General features: G+C 42.0%; 1 pseudogene; it reads left to right on the top strand.

Annotated features, from left to right (window-relative positions):
- Positions 1 to 3,164: 3,164 nt before the first annotated feature.
- LOC105714593 (testis development-related protein 1-like) overlaps positions 3,165 to 8,274 on the top strand; it is a 262,070-nt pseudogene continuing 256,960 nt past the window's right edge.

The raw sequence follows: 8,274 nt of genomic DNA, 5'->3' as shown, positions 1-8,274 counted from the left end.
TGTAGTCCCAGGTAATTGGGAGGTTAAGGAGGGAGGATCACTTGAGCCAAGGAGGTCAAGATAGCAGTGAGCCATGATTGTGCCACCGCACTCCAGCTTGGGCAACAGAGCAAGACCTTGTCTCAGGGAAAAAAAGAAAAGACTTAAAAATATCTTTCCACACTTCATTAACTATATTTTTGTTTCCTTATTCTTTTTTCTTATTAGTTGAGAGTTTTTTTAATTGATACATGACATCTGTACATATGTATGGGGTGCATGTGATATTCTAATGCATGCATACAATGTATAGTGATCAATCATGGTAACTGGGATATTCCTTACCTCAGACATTTATAATTTCTTTTTTTCTCCCTGTTTAGTACTTCCTTCAGTAGCTCTTGTAAGGCACGAACATTTGTAATTTCTTTGTGTTGAGAACGTTTCAGATCTTCTCTGCTAGCTATTTTAAAATATATAATAAATTATTTTTAACTATAGCAACCCTACTGTGCTATTGAACACTAGAACTTATTCTTTCTATCTAACTGCATGTTTGTACCCATTACAAACAGATATCTCTTCGGTATACTGATTTTCTTTTCTTTGGATAGGTACGCAGTAGTGGGGTTGCTGGGTTGTGTGGCAGTTCTATTTTTAGCTCTTTGAGAAACTTCCATACAGTTTTCCATAATGGCTGTCCTAATTTATATTCCCACTCTCAGTGCACAAGTTTCCTTTTCTCTGCATCTTGGCCAGCATTTATCTTTTGTCTTTTTGATAGCAGTCATTCTAACTGGGGTAAGATGATAGCTCATTGGGGTTTTGATTTGCATTTTCCAGATGATTAGTAATGTTGAGCATTTTTTCATATACCTGCTTGTTTCTTAGATTTAATTGATTACTTTTTTTTCTTTTGAGACAGGGTCTCTCTGTTGCCCAGGCTGGAGTGCAGTGGTGTGATCACGGCTCACTGCGGCCTTGTCCTCCAGGGCTCAAGTGGTCCTCCCATATCAGCTTCCCAAGTGCTAGGACTACAGAAATGCACCACCACACTAGGCTAATGTTTTATTTTATTGTAGAGACAGGATTTGGCCATGTTGCCCAGGCTGGTCTTGAACTCCGGGCCTCAAATGATCCTCCTGCCTCTGCCTCTCAAGTGCTGGGGTTACAGGCATGCACCACAGCACCCAGCCTACTTTGTAACATAACTTATTTCTACTGTTTTTTAGCAGTGCTTTAGGTGGTTAATACCTGAATACTTATTTTGACATTATTATGAAAACAAGTTGAGTTTCAAGCAATCATTTTATTAGTGAACACATAAATACACTGGGAATTTTCAGAATGGTATTCTTTTTTTTTTTTTTTTAAGATGAATCTCACTCTGTCCCCCAGCCTGGAGTGTAGTGGCACAATCTCTGCTCATTGTAACCTCCACCTCACAAGTTCAAGCGATTCTCCTGCCTCAGCCTCCTGAGTAGCTGGGACTACAGGTGCGCACCACCATGCCTGGCTAAGTTTTTTTTTTGTATTTCACCATGTTGGTCAGGCTGGTCTTGAATTCCCAACCTCAGGTGATCCGCCCACCTTGGCCTCCAAAGTGCTTGGATTACAGGCATGAACCACCATGCCCGGCCATAGCCAGGCCTAATTTACACTCCTCCCAACAGTGTAAAAGCATCCTCTCTAGCATCTGCGATTCCTCAAGGATCTAGAACTAGAAATACCATTTGACCCAGCAATCCCACTACTAGGTATAATACCCAAAGGATTATAAATTATTCTACCATAGAGACACATGCACACGTATGTTTATTGCAGCACTGTTCGCAATAGCAAAGATTTGGAACCAACCCAAATGCCCATTGATGATAGACTGGATAAAGAAAATGTGGCACATATATACAATGGAATACTATGCAGCTATTAAAAAAGGATGAGTTTATGTCCTTTGCAGGGACATGGATTAACCTAAAAACCACCATTCTCAGCAAAAGAACACAAGAACAGAAAACCAAACACTGCATGTTCTCACTCATAAGTGGGTGTTGAACAATGAGAACACATGGATACAGGGAGGGGAACATCACACACTGGGGCCTGTCAGTGGGGGTGGGGGTCTGGGGAGGGATAGCATTAGAAGAAATACCTAATGTAGATGATAGGTTGATGGGTGCAGCAAACCACCATGGCACGTGTATACCCATGTAAGAAACCTGCACATTCTGCACATGTACCCCAGAACATAAAATATAATAATAATAAAATAATAATAAAAAGGCTGGGTGGAGTGGCTTACACCTGTAATCCCAGCACTTTGGAAGGCTGAGGCGGATGGATCATGAGGTCAGGAGTTCAAGACCAGCCTGACCAACATGGTGAAACCTCATCTTTACTAAAAATACAAAAACTGGCCAGGCAAGGTGGCACGCGCCTGTAGTCCCAGCTACTTGGGAGGCTGAGGCCAAAGAATCACTTGAACCTGGGAGGTAGAGGTTGCAGTGAGTCAAGATCATGCCACTGCACTCTAGCCTGGGTGACAGAGTGAGACTCCATCTCAAAAAAGAAATTAACTCCCTGTCTGGGAGAGTTGTGTTGGGGTCACATTTAATGTAAAGCTAATGAAGCTTACACTTTAGGCCCCTCCTTTGCATGGGACCTATCAAAATAAATAATCAAATCATGAAAAAAAAATTAGCCTGGCCTGTTAGTGCATGCCTGTAATCCCAGCTACTCAGGAGGTTGAGGCATGAGAATCGCTTGCACCCTGTAGGTGGAGGTTGCAGTGAACCAAGATCGTGCCACTTCACTCTAGCCTGGGTGAGAGCAAAAGCTCTATCTCAAAAAAAAAAAAAAAAATCCAATATCATCAATAAAGGAGGGTAACTTCTATGGTGGGTGCTCGGCACTAGATGTATTTTACAGGAAAATAAATGTCAAGAAAAGGGCACCATAAGATATAAAAAGAAGAGAACATAGAGGGAAACTGGAGTTTGTGATTCTGACATCTGTCCCATTTCAACTGCTCAAATCTGATCATGGTGAATTTGAAAGCATTATCTTTTTTCTGATGCTTGAACATTTCACTGCAATGGTGCCTGCTAAAAGGCGCCAGGCGCGCGCGCCAGTCGGGCGTGCTGGGGCGCGCGGCGCGAGCGCGGGGAGGCGGAGGGAGGCCGAGGGGTGGAAGCCGGCGGCGGCCGAGCGGGGTCAGTTCTCTGTAGTGTTTGCCAATGTTGGAGCCGTCTGCAAAGTGTCCCCGGCAAGAAGGTAAATACCCCTCATCTGGGGCGCCCGGGAGACCCCGACTTCTGCCCCGCCGGCGGAGGAGGCACAGGGCGCTGGGAGGCCTGCAGGTCCGCAGCGCGGCGAACCCGGAGAACAGCGGCCCCCTCCCCTCCCTCCCCCGGCTCTCTCGGGGCAGCAGCGGGAGGGGAGACCGGCGAGGGAGGCAGGACAGGGAGGCGAAGCAGTTGGGGTGGGGGGGCATATGTGGCGGAGGGCGTGGGACGACACAGGTGTCTTGAGGGGAGGAGCCGGGAAGAAGGCGAGGAGGCCGGGCAAAATGGGGGTGCAGAGGTTGGGGAGGCGGGAGCGCGGCTGCGGGCGCGGGAGGCCGGGGGTCTTGGGGGCTAGGGTGGTTACGACCGGAAGAGGGGACGGCGAGTGCAGCCGCGGTGTGGCCGTTAGGGAGGGGGAGCACCTGGGGGAGGACCGGGGAGGGCGACCCGGGAAGGATCTGCGGGGAATGGGCCTGGGGGTGCTGGAGGCGGAGCGACGGGGCCGGGGCGCGCCGGGGGGTGGCAGCGGCGGCTATTTCTGTAGAATGGGTGAGTGGTAAAGACGTAACTTTCGGAAATGGAGAAGGTAGGTGGGGCCGAAGGGACAAAATATATCCTGTGACGGGCAAGTTCTGCTGTGGTTCTTACGAACTTTTCAACAAATAATATGAATATAAAAAAAATCTGAGGATTACTGTTTAGGTTCTAGAAGATATAGTCTGCCAAATGGTTTTTGTTTTTTTTTTCCTTTGTGCCTACCCTTCTCTTTACTCCTATTATCTCCTTTTGTTTTAGACACGTTCGGTGCTGGGTATCTGATCATTTATGTGTACAGATCATAGTAGAGGGAAAACTCTAGATATTGCAAAATTGAATTCTCTATTAGATTGCATAGTTTGAGACATGCACAGTGTGATTATTCACACTTAAATATATTTGTGTCCCTTATAGGACACAAAAGCCCTTGACTTTTTACAGGAAAAATAAGAAGGCAAATCTTTTATTTTTCACCACGCTGATGCTTAAAAAATTAAAAAAAAAAAAAAGGCAGGTCTTTTATTATTTAGTATATAGTGAAGAAAATAGGACTTTGAGCCAGAGTGAACTGGGTTTTAATCCTAGCAGTGTGACTGTAGGCAAATAACCAAACCTGTAGAAAAATGGAGATAATGCCTCCATCCCAAGATGATGAGGATTAAATGAGTTAATGTAAAAATGGCAAAATGTGGCACCTCACATATAAAATTGGTGTCTGATGTTAGTTTCCTTTTTTTTTTTTCCTGGCCTGTGGCGTTTATTTCCACTAGAATAGTTTGTGGAGTAAGACTTAATGTTTTCCTTACATAAAAGCAGTGTTTTTGGGTACCTACTTTAAAAAATCAAAATGAAAAACACTTTAAAAAGCTCTTTAAGGGACCCTATGACCTTTTTAGAGTAAGAAGCATTGAATTGATAGTTTTGTAGCAGTTTGTAGTCTAAGAATAGGGATAGTTTATTTTGTTTTGCTTTTCATGTTTTCAAATAAGGCATTTAAGTGAGAATTGCCTATCAACTGTAGGATGGGTGCTGATAAAAAAAATTATAAATGTTAGTTTAATAACTGCAATTTTATAAAGCAGTTTCATTATGGGGGATTAAATAGATTTTTTTGTACAGCTTTTAATTTCTCAGATGGGCAAAATGTAATTCATATTTAAAGTACGACTTATATCAGCAGTACATTGCAGTTACAGATTGGATCATTAATTCTTCATGAGGATCACATCTTCCCCAGTTTGTAGTGCCTTCTCCTCGTAAACTGCCCTGCCTCTTTTCATTTAGTAGTTTGGAATCTGGTATTGCCTGTCCTAATATGCCTGACCAGATCACTGTAGGGCATTTTTGGGACACATGGATACATTTCTCTGAAAGTACTTAGTTGTAATTAGAATCAACTGTAGCTGGAAACTTTTTTCATAGAGGAAGTGGCTTTTTATTATTATTATTTTTTAATTATTATTATTATTTTTTGAGACGGAGTTTCACTCTTGTTACCGAGGCTGGAGTGCAATGGTGTGATCTCGGCTCACCGCAACCTCCACCTCCTGGGTTCAGGCAATTCTCCTGCCTCAGCCTCCTGAGTAGCTGGGATTACAGGCACGCGCCACCATGCCCAGCTAATTTTTTGTATTTTTAGTAGAGACGGGGTTTCACCATGTTGGCCAGGCTGGCCTCGAACTCCTGACCTCAGGTGATCCATCCACCTTCACCTCCCAAAGTGCTGGGATTACAGGTGTGAGCCACCATGCCTGGCCAAGGAGATGGATTTTAACCATAGGTATTATAAAACTGCTCTGCATTTTTTTGATATGTCTTGATATTTTATCAAATTGTTTAAAATATATGACAGTAGACCGGGCATGTCTTTAAAGTAGAAACAGAGTCTTTCAGATGTACCACTGTGGGCATTCTGAATTGTCCATGGTATTATTACAAATTACAATTTTTAAATTGATATAAATCTAATGTAACTGGTTTGATTAAAAAAGTATAATTTTCAGAATGTTAGCCAGTTATGGAGTGCTGTGGTAGACATATTAGTTTCGTGTGTTTTAATTTATATAGCTCTTTGTATTGTAAAGGAAAGCTTTACAGACTATTTAAAGTGTATGGTCAATTTTATGTTCATAAAGTTTTCGTTTCTGTTACTTCATGGAATATCTTCTATATATCAGAAGATTAGAAATTTCAGGCCGGGCCTGTTGGCTCACACCTGTAATCCTGGCACTTTGGGAGGCCCAGGCAGGCGGATCACCTGAGGTCAGGAGTTTGAGACCAGCCTGGCCAACATGGTGAAACCCCATCTCTACTAAAAATACAAAAATTAGCTGGGCCTGGTGGTGTGCACCTATATTCCCAGCTACTTGGGAGGCTGAGGCAGGAGAATCGCTTGAGCCTGGGAGGTGGGGGTTGCAGTTAGCTGAGATTGAGCCATTGCACCCCAGCCTGGGTAACAGGGTGAGACTCTGTCTCAAAAAATAAACAGAAGATTAGAACTTTCAAAAAGGTACCCCAGTATCTTGCTGCGCTTACTTCTTGGAATCAGCCACCAGTGTTAGCAGCCTCTAATACTGAATAAATACATACAAGTGTGTAGATAAGCACTTGTAACTTTAAAAGCTTATACTAATAAAGACAAAAGGGAGTTTTTCAAAGTTGGTGAGTGCCTAATTAATAATGATAAGTGCTATTTTTTTTTTTATTTTGAAACAGAGTCTTGCTCCGACACTCAGGCTGGAGTGCAGTGGCACCATCTCGGCTTGCTACAACCTCGGCCTCTCAGGTTCAAGTGATTCTCCAAACTCAGCCTCCTGAGGAGCTGGGATTACAGGCATGCGTTGCCACACCCAGATAATATTTGTATTTTTAGTAGAGACAGGGTTTCACCATGTTGGCCAGGCTGATCTCGAACTCCTGACCTTGTGATCTGCCTCCAGAGTGCTGAGATTACAAGTGTGAGCCACTGTACTCAACCAGTGATGTTAAATTCTGGAAAACAAGGGACACTAAATCACTGAGATGCTTTTAGTGGTGGTTCACACTTTACCTTTCAAATGAACTGTTTTCAGTTAAAAAAAGATGATTGGTTGTGTTTGTATTTTTAGTTATAGTTAGTGTTTTTAATGAGATACTCCATTCCTATTGAAAACGTGTATTTTAACACCACATGACGAATGCTACACTTTTTAAAACCTCATTTTTTGAATTGAAAATGTAACTGTTTTAAGTTTTATAATTTGCCACTTTGAAGTTCTAATGTTACTCATTTGCTTATGTTGAACAGGGATTTTTTTTTTTTTTTTGCCTATCCAAATGTAAATTGGTATCTAAAGCACTGTAGGAGTATTGAATGATAGAGTTGGATAGGATTGTCTTATTTATTGTTGCATAACACATTGCACCAGAATTTAAGGACATTATCTTACAGTTACTGTGAGCTAGAAATCGGGATGCAGGTTAGCTGGGTGCCTGTAGCTTATAAAAGAGGTGGTAGTCAAGCTGTCAGTTGAGGCTGCAGTTGCATCTGGAGGCTTTACTGGTGGAAGAGCTGTTTCCAAACTAATTCATGTGGCTCTTGTAGGGTTGAGTTTCTTGGGGCTCTTGGACTGAAGAAATCAATTTTGGATAGCTATTGGCCAGAGGCTTTTCTCAGTTCTTTGCCATGCGGGCCTCTCCAAAGGGCACCACAATTTAGCATCTGCTTCGCTCTGAGCAAAGGAGTGAGAGAAGGTGATACCCAAGAATTTTTATAACCTAATCTTGGAAGTGGCATCTCATTATTTCTGCTGTATTATATTTGTTAGAGGCTGCCTACCACAAGGACTTTAGCTTACTTTTTAAAGATTCAAGAAAAAAAAGACAGAAAAAGAAGAACTCAAACGATACACAAAGTAATTTGACCAAGGCTCAGAAGGTAATCTCCTGAAGAACTTTGACTCAAACTGAAATTCACCAGTACCCAGGCCTTGTGCTCTTTATACAGCATCCCATTCTTATAGGAAATGTGAAAGTAATTAGAAAAGAAATAAAAATTGATGCAGATACTGAAGACACTATTGTAAGAAAAATATTAAAGTTTTGAAAGTCATTTTGAATTGACTCCAGTTTGTCATCTTGAAAAAGTGGTAGCCAAATAGTGTGTGTTTGTGTATGTGTGTGTGTACTTACAAAACATTTGCTTCTAAGAGAAAGTTCAGCATTAAAATTTAACAGCATAAAAGTTTCTACACAAGTGATTAGGTATAGCCCTTGTGCTGTGTATCACAACTGTGTTGTTGCTTTGTAGATAATTTTTTGGGGAGAGGTCTGTACATAATTTATGTTTTATATAAACATTTTTTCATTATAAGATCCCATGATTTGTTTGTTTATAATTTGGACTTTCCTTCCTGTCATTGGTGTCTGTTTTTAAATTACATGTAAAAGAGATTCACCATGTAAAAGAAATATAACCAAGGAAAAGGGTTCAGGC

The sequence above is a fragment of the Aotus nancymaae genome, unplaced genomic scaffold (genome assembly GCF_030222135.1).
Source record: "Aotus nancymaae isolate 86718 unplaced genomic scaffold, 86718_ANA_hifiasm-v0.15.2.pri h1tg000040l, whole genome shotgun sequence".
In the NCBI taxonomy this organism is placed as follows: domain Eukaryota; kingdom Metazoa; phylum Chordata; class Mammalia; order Primates; family Aotidae; genus Aotus; species Aotus nancymaae.
This window is presented reverse-complemented; position numbering and strand designations above follow the sequence as displayed.